At 38.1% G+C, this 11,920-nt stretch overlaps 1 protein-coding gene across 9 annotated transcripts in view; it reads left to right on the top strand.

Moving 5' to 3' along the window:
- Positions 1–11,920, top strand: part of LOC129775002 (serine proteinase stubble) — a 344,680-nt gene that overhangs the window by 159,748 nt on the left and 173,012 nt on the right. The window lies entirely within an intron of this gene.

Genomic DNA, 11,920 nt, shown 5'->3' with positions numbered 1-11,920 from the left:
GGTCGAGCATCGCGGTGCTTGTAAATGACTCCCGAATAGGGTTCGGTACCGACTGTGGATATCTGTTTTTGGTTTCGCTGTTGTCAGAGGCAGCCAATTGTCGAAAAATGTGATGTGAATCGATACAAATTATGCAATTTTGAACGGAACGGTTTTGGAACAGTTTGATATTTCATTTGGCGCTAGTTGAAATGCAACTTTATGTCGGTACATGGTAAGCGAAAAGCACCCGCGCGCCAAATGATTAATATTCATTGATGTACTTCCTCATTATGAATATCAAGTGGTTATCTAATGTTGGTCACTTGACTATGCATAAACCACTTTATTTGTACAAAACAAAATGTGAACAGATCATCCACCGAAACGTCCAACTGTAAATATAATTATTCAGCCATAATCCATAGGTGCTTATTCATTATTCAGTATCTTAAGTCCCGTCAACACTATGATTTCCTGTACTGTGGGCGCTAACTGCATCACGGTGAACAGAAGCAGCACGAACCGATATCTCAATTATTCCCTCCGGCAGCAGATTAACGTATCTCTTGGTAAATTGATCACATTACTCTTCTGACTGAGGAGGCGCAACATTCGATCCCGGGTCTAAGCGTTCTGACCATCTTTTGCGTTTGGAGCTATTTTTTTGCTGCATTCTGCGCACCACTGAATACGACCAACTTACCCGAAAACTATTAATAATGCTTATTGGCGTTTCCTGCATCTGTGTTTATCTGCCTGGAACAAAGTAATAGTTATTCCCCATCGAATTAAGGGGGAGGTTACTGCCTGGTATCACCAGGTGTCATGTAAGCCTATATCGCTTAGATGATCATTAACTCTCGTGCACAAGGCGAATCGAATGTAAATGAAATAAAGTGTCTGTTTATTCACTGTGAAGCAGAGCTGCGCGCACTCGACTTACCAGGGCGGTCTCGGATGGGGCATATTTTATGCAATAATGTGCATGTTGCATCCTCCAGTGTTTTACCGATTTGCATATCGTTAGCATGCGGGCGCTGGAGGCGTGTGCAGGCTTTTATTCAATTAATTTCATAACCACGCATTAATCGTTTTGAATTAAGTTAGTTAAGATGAGACGAGCTGGTCATTTCCATATTTATTTTTATTGCAATTGACATTCTCCGAGTGACAAGTGTCAGTTAATTAGTTAATTCCAATTTATTAGATCCGCCGATTTTGTTTTGCTGGGAAGGTAAATGATAAAATTTATATAAAGGATGCTAGAATCAAAATTTGGTCAACTTATTTTGATGGTGCATTTGATAAACATGAACACTCCTCACTTTGTAGGTGTGTGCGTGGATAATGATGACTCTATTCTGATTTGTACATTTGCTCTTCAATTATCAATGTTGCGTCGAATCAAAAGGAGAAATGCATCATATTTTGGTTCGTGCATCGCGAAAGTCCGAAATACTTAGTCTGTAGATGAATAAAATATAAATTCAGAAATAAATGGATGAAAAGGGGTTCCGCTTGAATAACAGGGGGCTTATGAATTCCAATATTACTTATTTCTCTGCTCAGCGTCACGAAAAGATATGCGCATAGCCATACAAACAATGTGTCAGATTGTTGAGTTAAATCGATAGATGTCTATTTTGGGGATCTGCGATCGTTTGTTCCGAAACACATTTTTTTCGAACGATTATCATGCCTCCTTTGTATGGGAAGAAAAAAAAAAAGAAACGTTGCTAGTAAGCGCCATTTCAACTAGCTGTTGACAGCTGAAACAAGTTAATTTAATTATCGGCCGAGAAAGAAGCATCTTATCGCAAGTGCAGAAAACGAAATCACGATGCTCAGTGGAATGTTAAATTTATCAAGTCTTCTTGTTCCACCGGTATAACAGCATCCGCGCTATTGGAAACGACCATGAAGATCATTGTTCGATTGTAGACAAGATAAGAGGGGCATTGCAATAACGTGAAGTAATATTTGTGGTGGCACTCGAGAGCATCATTCGTTTCTGTTGCGAGTTTTTTTTATCAACAAGCGATAAAAGTATGAACGATTATTTCTACGCCCTACCGTCTGGAACTAAGACTGGTTATTAACTTGTTCAATAGTTGTGAACTGATGGAACTGATGATGGATCAATGAAATTGACAGTTTCGAATAAGTGAAAGGTGGAATGGTATGATTCAGTCACCATGTCGTAAGAGCAATGTAAATATAAAATACGACATAATTGCTGCATCTCACTTCCAGCAAAAAAAAAATCTAAATCCAAGCAAGATAGATAGCAGAAAAACGTGTATCCGAATCGCTGGATCTCAGTTCGTAGAATTTATTTATCTTGTTTCACATGATTAAATGACACGTGAGACATAAGACATAACATTTTTCTGATGTTGTAATTCGACGTATAATAACAGTCTACGGTGCTCTATCTTCATTATTTTATTTAAAACTTATGTGCATAAAAGTTATGCGCATAATGTAGTTAGATTGAATTTCACCAGGTTGTATTTGCATCTCAATTTTCTTACAGTGATAAGATTTGAACTATATATGACAATTTCAGTTGTCCAGTTTCTATAAGACCATTTCAAAATTCATGACGATTTCGACATTGACGACCATTTCAAACGATCGGCTGATTTATATGTCAATAAATGGCAACCTTGCCATTTCGGCTAATAACCTGGAAAATTCGTGTTGGAATACTATTTACCAAATTCTGCTGAACGGATTTCTCGATGTTTGTCCATGTTTCCGAAATTGCGTCCTTGACCTCTTCAATCGTGGTGTACCGTTTTTCCCTCAGTGTAGATTCTGCGTACAAGGATCCTGCTAAGATTTTCAACAGGATGGAAGTCTGGAGAGCGAGCCGGCCAGTCCAAAAAATTAAGTTTTTGGTCCTTAATCCATTGCTTAGTTTCCTTGCTGGTATGAATAGTAGCATTATTTTTGCTGGAATGTGAATGTTTTTGACGATTTTCACGCAAAAACGGTAGGGGACAGAATTCCAGAACATGTATGTAATCCTTGAATGAAGTGAAAGCTATCTTGAGCTTTCCGGTTGTACAGAATCCCGCCCAAACCATGCACCAAAATTCCTTGTAGAAAAATAATGCTCCTTCTTCCGTGAATTACGCCAGTACCCGTTGAAACCATTAGGACTATTCAAATTGAACTATTTCCGGTAACTGAAGATAACCTATATATTAGGGTGCCAATGAAAATGGTCATCTCGAATTTCAAAAAGTTACTACATAAAAAATGTTCACCACCTCGAAAAAACACCCTATGCCGAATTTCAACTCAATCGGACTTAAGGGAGAGTGGCGCAAAGCGGTCAAAGCTTTTTGTTTTATGAAAATCGAAAAATCACCCAAGGGAGGAGTAAAGGAAATCGGGGTTTTCGACTAAAAAAATTGATGTCAAATGTCTTAAAATTGCATGAAACGTCGAGATCTAGTGTCATCTCGAGAAAAAAAATTGTCAAAAATCGGCAATCTGGTACTTATTTTTTTTGAGTACGAAACGAAAAGTATGGTTTTGGGTACCAATAAAAATAGTTATCTAGATTTTTCATTAGGAACTTCCTACGAAATGTTGATTTGCACGATAATATACATTATGCAAAATATTAGCTCGTTCTGACTTCATTTACTGGTGTCACAAACGTTAAAATTTGAGTTTTTTTTTGAAAAACAAAAAATCACCGAAAATCGGTGTTTTCAAAAAAAAATTGATGCCAAATGTCTTAGAATTGCATTACTCGTGCATTACAGTTATCTCAAAATTTTTTTTTGTCAGAAAAAAAATTGTTTTTGGCGCTTGGTCGTTTTTTTACCTGAAAAATCGATTTTTGACAAAAAAAAATTTTTCGAACTGTAAATCTCGACGTGTCATGCAACTTTAAGACATTTGGCATCAATTTTTTTTCTTGAGAACCTCGATTTTCGGTGATTTTTCGTTTTCCAAAAAAATTTAAATTTTAAGGTTTGTGACACCAGTAAGGGACGGTTCACATACCACGTGGACAGAAAAAGCACGATTTTAGACTCCCACCTACCCCTCCGTGGACAAGCGTGGACATTTTCATACCCCTACCCCCATTGTCCACGTGGACATTTTTCCTTTTTTGATTTAAAATAATTAAGGAAATAACTGAATTGCGCCTAAATTCCATTTATATTTATTTTATTTCAAATTTTACTACCTGTACCCTGTTGTACCAGTTTTGCTGTGGCTCATCGTTGTTGTACGGTGGAGAAATGAGTAGCATAACAAAGCACATGTTTAATTTTATTTTGAAATGATTGTGAGTAAACTATATTTTTTTGTTTTACCATTGCCAGCGAAGATATTCAGGCTATCTAGTTTGCTAGCAAGCAAACTCGTAATGTACAGTTGACTAGGTGAAGAACAAGCCGCATCTGAATATAAACTACACAACTTCAAAGATTGATCTTGAGCTTTACCAATTGTGATTGCAAACGCCGATCGAATAAAAACAAATGGGTTGAAAATCATTTTTTAATACAATTCGGGATGTTTTCAACACTTGCAACAACATGTGATGATATCACATAGAATACATAGATACAATAATGTTAATTCAAGTTCACAGCTTTATTTCAGAAGTGTACTTATTCCATATTCGCCAGTAATAATCCAATGAACCTGATTGATTCGATTCCATTCGTTTCATATGAAATTCCAGTAGAAATTTTTTCACATAGACATTCTCGATCGGACGAAGAATTATCCTTTCATTTTGGATTATGAATTTTTCATCGCACAGCAAATCGATGGGCAATTGTGAAATGTTCTATACAAGACCCAGTAATTGCTTTGACAAATGCATCGTTTTATGACAGAATTACAGCGTTTGGAACGCATGTAACTCTGTCATAAAACGATGCATTTGTCAAAGCAATTACTGGGTCTTGTATAGAACCCAGTATAGGTTTAGGTTTTGGAAACCCACTCAAAATTTTCGATGTCGCATTCTGGTCCTTTTTTTTGTTGAGTGCAGATCTTTGCTCACTCCGGAATATGATCGATCACAGCAAATGCCTTTTCCGCCATAGTTTGTAAAATTTTCAGAGGGTATTGAAAACGTATTTATAATTTTATTATTTTTCAAATCCTTATCGACCATTCTGCAATTCATTAACTCTTTGCGGTCGTATGTCTGCTATCAGCCACCACAGCAAGCAATCATACTAAATACTTTATCCTACCACATGCAATAATTTACACTTCATTTGTACGAATTTCAATGTCTAGAGAATTTGATCGCGAATCAATACGCAGATTCTATGGATAATAGATAACGGACTCGGTGTAAACAAAAGATTATTAGCGTGGAGAGATAACGAAATTATGACGACTTGTGGTGCATGAATCATCATACGCAATTTACACTTACACATTAAATCCTAGAAATTGAAAACAAAATTTTCAATGCTTTGAAAAATTGTAACTTTTAGAGAAAAGTAATACAACATATTTATTTTACACGTCATTCCGCAAGAAAACTATACAGACATTTTTATTCTTAGACTAACTGTTCTCGAGATAGAACAAAATCTATAGAAAATTATATTTGATGAAAAACCATATTCGTAATATCATGAAAACTTAACCATTATGGAAATGTTTAATTTTTATAGTTTATGGTTATAAACGTCTATGCGTAGCCTGTAACTATAAAAGTCATAGTATCATAGGAAATAGCTCGGCCGTTCACAGTTTACGTGAGTCATTTTCAGAATATGGATTTCAGTGAAGAAGTCCAATGATTTAGTAAAAATATATGAAGCACTCTCAGGTAACTCAATCAGTTTATTGATACTTACGGAGTTTTAAAATTCTTGGTCACGGAACAGTTTTTATTTATTTTAGAATGTATCGGTGATTATATTTGAAAAAAATAATTATTATTCGTGTCCACGTGAACATAGTTTATACCGGTTCCCCCCTCTCCGTGGACAAGCGTGGACATTTTGATGAGAAGCCTTAACCTTTCAAGCCCTCTTTATGTAAAGATCTTTTACCAAAAATTTGACGAAGGTATTCGAAGCTGTTCTAACTATATCCCGCTTATCCCGGTCAGAGAGCTTCGATTTACATGGAGCTCTCTCCTTCTTACCGTATCCTTGAGGATTTGCCAAATAATTGAACACTACTTGATTGGATCGTCCAATCCGACGAGAAATTTCTCTGATACCAACATTTTCTTGGTGAAATGCATCGATTTGTCTCTCTTGTCTCTCCGTGAGGACTTTTCCCTTCGGCATTTTTCAGATTTAATTGATCAAAACTACTAAAACAACGGAAAATGTAACTGGTCTTATAGAAACATGACAATTGAAAATACGAAAACATTCGTTTACCCTCAGCGCTTGCACACACACATATGAAAGTCATGCAGTGTATGGTAGTCACCAATACCTACACATTAAATATATAAATTGAAGCATTGTTTGTTTACATTGACACAAAGCAGCAAAATCACACCCTGGTCTTATAGAAGTTGGACAGAGTGTAGTGATGCATAATGATTATGATGTAGGTTAGCGATGTGACGTTAATGTATAACACGTTTGGTTTTGAGTTTCAACAAACTCATATGTTTACTGTTACGAAACCTGAATAATGAACAATTTGTCATGCAAGTGAGCAGAAACATTTCCCATCATAAAGCGGAAGATTTAGCCGCACTCTCAAAAACAGGCTCTGCTGTGTCATAAAGGTTGACGAAATTATTACCAGCCTAATTTGTCTGGTCGTGTCGTGTGATGTAGCCCCGGCTAATGGTTTCCCGAGAAAGTGCACCATAAAACATTGTATAAAAAAGCGAAAGTGAGACTTGGTCAGTGGGTTGGCGCTGCTAACGGCGACGATCATGTTACGTGTTCAAATGGACAAAGAAAAACTAACTTGTTCCAATTGAAGTGTTCTGATGTTGTCCTCCATTTGTTCTTAATCGAATCATTCAATTTGAAATGTCATAAGACGATTATGAAGCTGTTTCGATAATGCTTCTTATTTAAAGGTTAACACACACATTATTATTTGCTAGAGGGCTTCAATTCATACAATAGAAACGCTATGATTTGTTAACATTTATTCTCATTTATGCTCTTTTGGGGCGAAGAATATTATATTTGTTATTGTTTTAGCGATATGCGATTCACATTCCTTTTTTGAAATTTGTTTGAACTTGTATTGAATCAATACATATGGAGGAGTTCAAGCTTTCTATTTCACTGTATACTTCGTAATCCAGGTTAGATACGACAATAATGTTTGAATGTTCTTCTAGTTTCGGATAAGCTACTATTCAATAACTTATTTTAAGCTTGTTGTTGTCAATTTTTGTGTGTATCAGTCATGAGAACCTCGAATTAACATTTCTTTCCAGAATTATTCTAAATTGTACTTACCATGGCGTTGGTGACAAACATTTACGCCATTGTTCACTTCTATCAACTACCCACTTCCATGGTTTGTTACATGGGCAGTAAAATACCTGTTAATATATCAAATATTCATAGATAAATAAAAAAGCCTTTCAGCAAACAAAAAAAAAATACACCAAATATCTTTCTTTTCCCACTTCAGAAAATAACATACAGGCAAATATTTTTTGTGCGGCATATTAAAAGAAGCGTATTTGACGAAGTTATCCTCCATTTATTTTTTTTTTGCATTTCAGTGCGAAAAGAGCATATTTGCGTCTAAATTATCCACTTTGCAAATCATTCCCATCCTTCTATCAAATGCACTATGTTGCGCATGACATGTTTCTAATAGCAACGAGTTTCGACATGCAACTAAAAGCACAACACAGCCACGCGCAACCGAAAGGGGCAAACTGTTCCGAAGATTTTTTTTTAAATTGTGTAGCGAACACGATTTTTTAGAGCTACTGGTGACGTTTTGTACTATCGCGATTATGCGATTTTTTTGTGCGGTTCCTATTCCTCACACAATAAAGGTTTGCCTGTATTTTTTTTTTTATCCAAAATATATATTTTTATTAAGGCTCATATGGCGTCAGCCTAACGGGGCCGGGAGTTCAATATTTCGACAATGTTTGCTTACAACTATGTTAGTAATATGTAACCGATTACTCGCGGTTGGCTCGAGGTTAGTATTACAAGTGTTCTCATAATTGGTATGTTGCAGTCTTCGATGCTCTGTACGTGTGCCCGACATGGGATACCTCCTATTGGGATGCAGCTGACCATTAATCAGCAACGCCCCCCTAGTCTGTACCCCATATCTAGCGTGGTGCGTCTTTCTCGACTCGAGGAATCCAGGATAGAATGGTCACTAGCCGGCGCAATCATCAGCTCGTGTAGAGTTGTCATAAGCGGTACAACCTTTGGCCCGTGTATCTGTAAAGAGTGTGTGTATGTATTGCCGCGACAAAGTAAAAGTTTATCGTTTGGATAGGAGGGATATGAAACGGGGACACAACGAAGGAAACATCATTAAACGTTGACATCGGCGTTTCTGAGGAACAGGTATAGATGAAGCAGAAGATCAGGATCACAGCTACCTAAGATATTCCGGACGGGGATCTCCGATTGTCTGCCTTGTGCTCTCAGTGCTCTAGAGAGCTGAGAGCGAGCAGCATGGAACCGGATACACGACCAGACAATATGCTCGATGTCGTGGTAGCCATCGCCACAATCACAAAGATTGTTTGCTGCGAGCCCAATGCGATAGAGATGCGCGTTTAGGTTGTAGTGATTGGACATAAGCCGAGATATCACGCGAATGAAATCACGACCTACATTCAATCCCTTGAACCATGCACTCGTCGAGACCTTAGGGATAATCGTGTGTAACCAACGACCGAACTCATCAACACTCCACATGCGCTGCCAACTTACGAGCGTATACTGACGAGGAATGTGGAAAAATTCATTATAAGCAATTTGCCTTTCAAAAAGTGTGCCTTCTAAAGCGCCCACCTTAGCTAGCGAGTCCGCTTTCTCATTCCCCGGAATCGAGCAATGAGAGGGAACCCATGCTAAGGTAATCTTGAATAATTTTTCGATCAAAACACTCAATAGTTGTCTTATTCTTGTTAGGAAATAAGATGAGCATTTATCAACTTTCATTGAGCGGATTGCCTCTATTGAGCTGAGACTGTCTGAAAAAATAAAATAGTGGTCGATGGGCAATGTTTCAATGATCCCTAATGCGTAATATATCGCACCCAGTTCAGCGACATACACGGAACAAGGATCTTTGAGTTTGAAAGAGGCACTGGAATTTTCATTGATGCCGAAGCCACTGGACCCGTTTATGTATGAACCGTCAGTAAAGAACATTTTATCAGATCTAACTTTCCCATATTCTGCCGAAAATATCGGCGGAATAGAATCGGAGCGTAGGTGATCTGGGATTCCATGGATTATTTGTCGCATGGACAGATCAAAAATGACAGAGGAATTGCAGAAGTATGGGACGCAAACCTGGTTGGAGATGCCTGGTGAAGGGTGCACGTCGTGGGTAAGGTACTCATGGTATAAAGACATAAAACTTGACTGAGGAGTCAGTTGGAGTAGATTTTCGAAGTTATCAATCACCAATGGATTCATGATCTTGCAACGGATGAGAAATCTGTAGGATAATTCTGTGAACCGAAGAGTAAGCGGGGGTACTCCTGCCAAAACTTCGAGACTCATCGTATGTGTCGAATGCAAACACCCCATGGCTATACGCAAGCAACGATATTGTATTCTCTCCAGCTTGAGAATATGAATCCTGGCAGCTGATCGGAAGCAAAAACTGCCATATTCTAAAACTGATAATATCGTTGTTTTGTACAACTGAATGAGGTCTCCTGGATGGGCACCCCACCATGTTCCGGTAATTGTTTGGAGAAAATTGATTCTTTGCTGGCATTTCTGTTTCAAATACGCAATGTGTATTCCCCAGGTACATTTAGAGTCAAAATATACTCCAAGGTATTTGAAAAACATCGAGTGCTTGATCGTTTTGCCGGATAGGTGAAGCTGGAATTGGGCGGGTTCGTGCTTCTTAGAAAAAACGACCATTTCAGTTTTCTCCGTAGAGAATTCGATACCCAGCTTGAGGGCCCACGTGAACAGATTGTTCAGGGTATCTTGCAACGACTTTTGCAGAACGACGGGATTAGTACCCGTGATGGAAATAACTCCATCGTCTGCAAGTTGTCTCAGCGTGCAGTCTCTAGTTAGACAATCATCCATATCATTGACGTAAAAACTGTACAAGAGGGGGCTTAGGCAGGAGCCTTGTGGTAGGCCCATAAAACTGTAACGAGAAGATTTCGAGCTGCCATGAGAGAAAATCATGTGCTTTTCTGACAGTAAATTGTACAGGAAATTATTGAGAATTGGTGAAAGTCCACGATTATGAAGCTTCTCTGAGAGAATTTCCATGGAAACTGAATCAAATGCCCCTTTGATATCGAGAAAAACGGAAGCCATTTGTTCTTTGCGAGCAAATGCGATTTGGATTTCAGAAGATAGCAGCGCGAGACAATCATTCGTCCCTTTACCTCGGCGGAAGCCAAACTGCGTATTTGACAGCAAATTGTTCGTTTCGACCCACTTGTCCAAACGAAGTAGAATCATTTTCTCTAACAATTTACGAATACAGGATAACATTGCAATCGGCCTATATGAGTTGTGATCGCAAGCTGGCTTGTTGGGTTTATGGCTATCACTCTCACTTGTCTCCAGTCATGCGGGACAATATTCAGCTCCAGAAACTTGTTGAACAAGTTCAGCAAACGCTGTTTTGCCAAGTCGGGAAGATTCTTCAACAAGTTGAATTTAATCTTGTCCGACCCCGGAGCTGAATTGTTACATGAGAGAAGAGCAATTGAGAATTCCACCATCGAAAAATTCTCATAATCGCTTTGAAGTGTAATGTCGCGTTCGACGTTTTGTGCAGGAACGGTGTCGGGGCAAACCTTCCTTGCAAAGTTAAAAATCCAACGGTCAGAGTATTCCTCACTTTCGTTTGTATGGTTCCAGCCACGCATTTTCCTAGCCGTATTCCAAAGAGTGCTCATAGCGGTCTCCCTTGACAAACCATTGACGATCTTCCGCCAATATCCACGCTTTTTTGCTTTAATCAAACCTTTTAGTTTGGCTTCTAGAGCTTGGTACTTTAGAAACCATTCCACTAATCCAGTTTTCCTGAATTTTTTGAAAGCGGATGATTTTTCAAGGTAGACCTTGAACACTCCTTCTCCCACCAAAGTGATGGAGGACGACGTCGGAAAGTGGTAGCCGGTACACGTTTCTTTTGAGCTTGAAGTGCGCTTTCGTAAATCAAACTCGATATAAAGTTATACTCTTCGAGTGGAGGAAGTTCATGCATTGAAACAATTGCTTCAGATATTATTTCCGCAAATGTTCTCCAGTCAATATTCTTCGTGAGGTCATACGAAATATTGACTGACTCACGAAAGCTTGATTCATTAGCGATCGATAAAATTATTGGTAGGTGATCACTACCGTGGGGATCTTGGTTTGGTTTGCCTGTAGTAGCAAAACTAATTTTGAATGATGAAGTACTAATCTTTTTAAAGTAGACAATTGTGCCAGAAATAGTTCACTGCATTGAATGATTCAAAAAGAGACTTATGTAATTAAAAAAAGGTCACCAGCGTGCTCAATGCCGTTCACTAAATAATGTTTTTGTTTTTGTTGAAAACAGAAATTACTTTTTTAAGATTTTTAAAAAGACAGATAGACAGAAGACAAACGTGGGACTACACCAATGGTTCAATATAATTTTTTTTTTCATTCGGAAAAAGAATGAATCAATGAATCTTGAATGAGACTATAATTTACTCTACCGGCATCATTATTTCCCATTCCCAAACTACCGCAATCTACACCCAAAATTAATTTTTAGCCCA

The sequence above is a fragment of the Toxorhynchites rutilus genome, chromosome 3 (genome assembly GCF_029784135.1).
Source record: "Toxorhynchites rutilus septentrionalis strain SRP chromosome 3, ASM2978413v1, whole genome shotgun sequence".
NCBI classification, from domain to species: domain Eukaryota; kingdom Metazoa; phylum Arthropoda; class Insecta; order Diptera; family Culicidae; genus Toxorhynchites; species Toxorhynchites rutilus.
The sequence above is the reverse complement of the archived record's forward strand: the minus strand, read 5'-3'. Positions and strand labels throughout refer to the sequence as shown.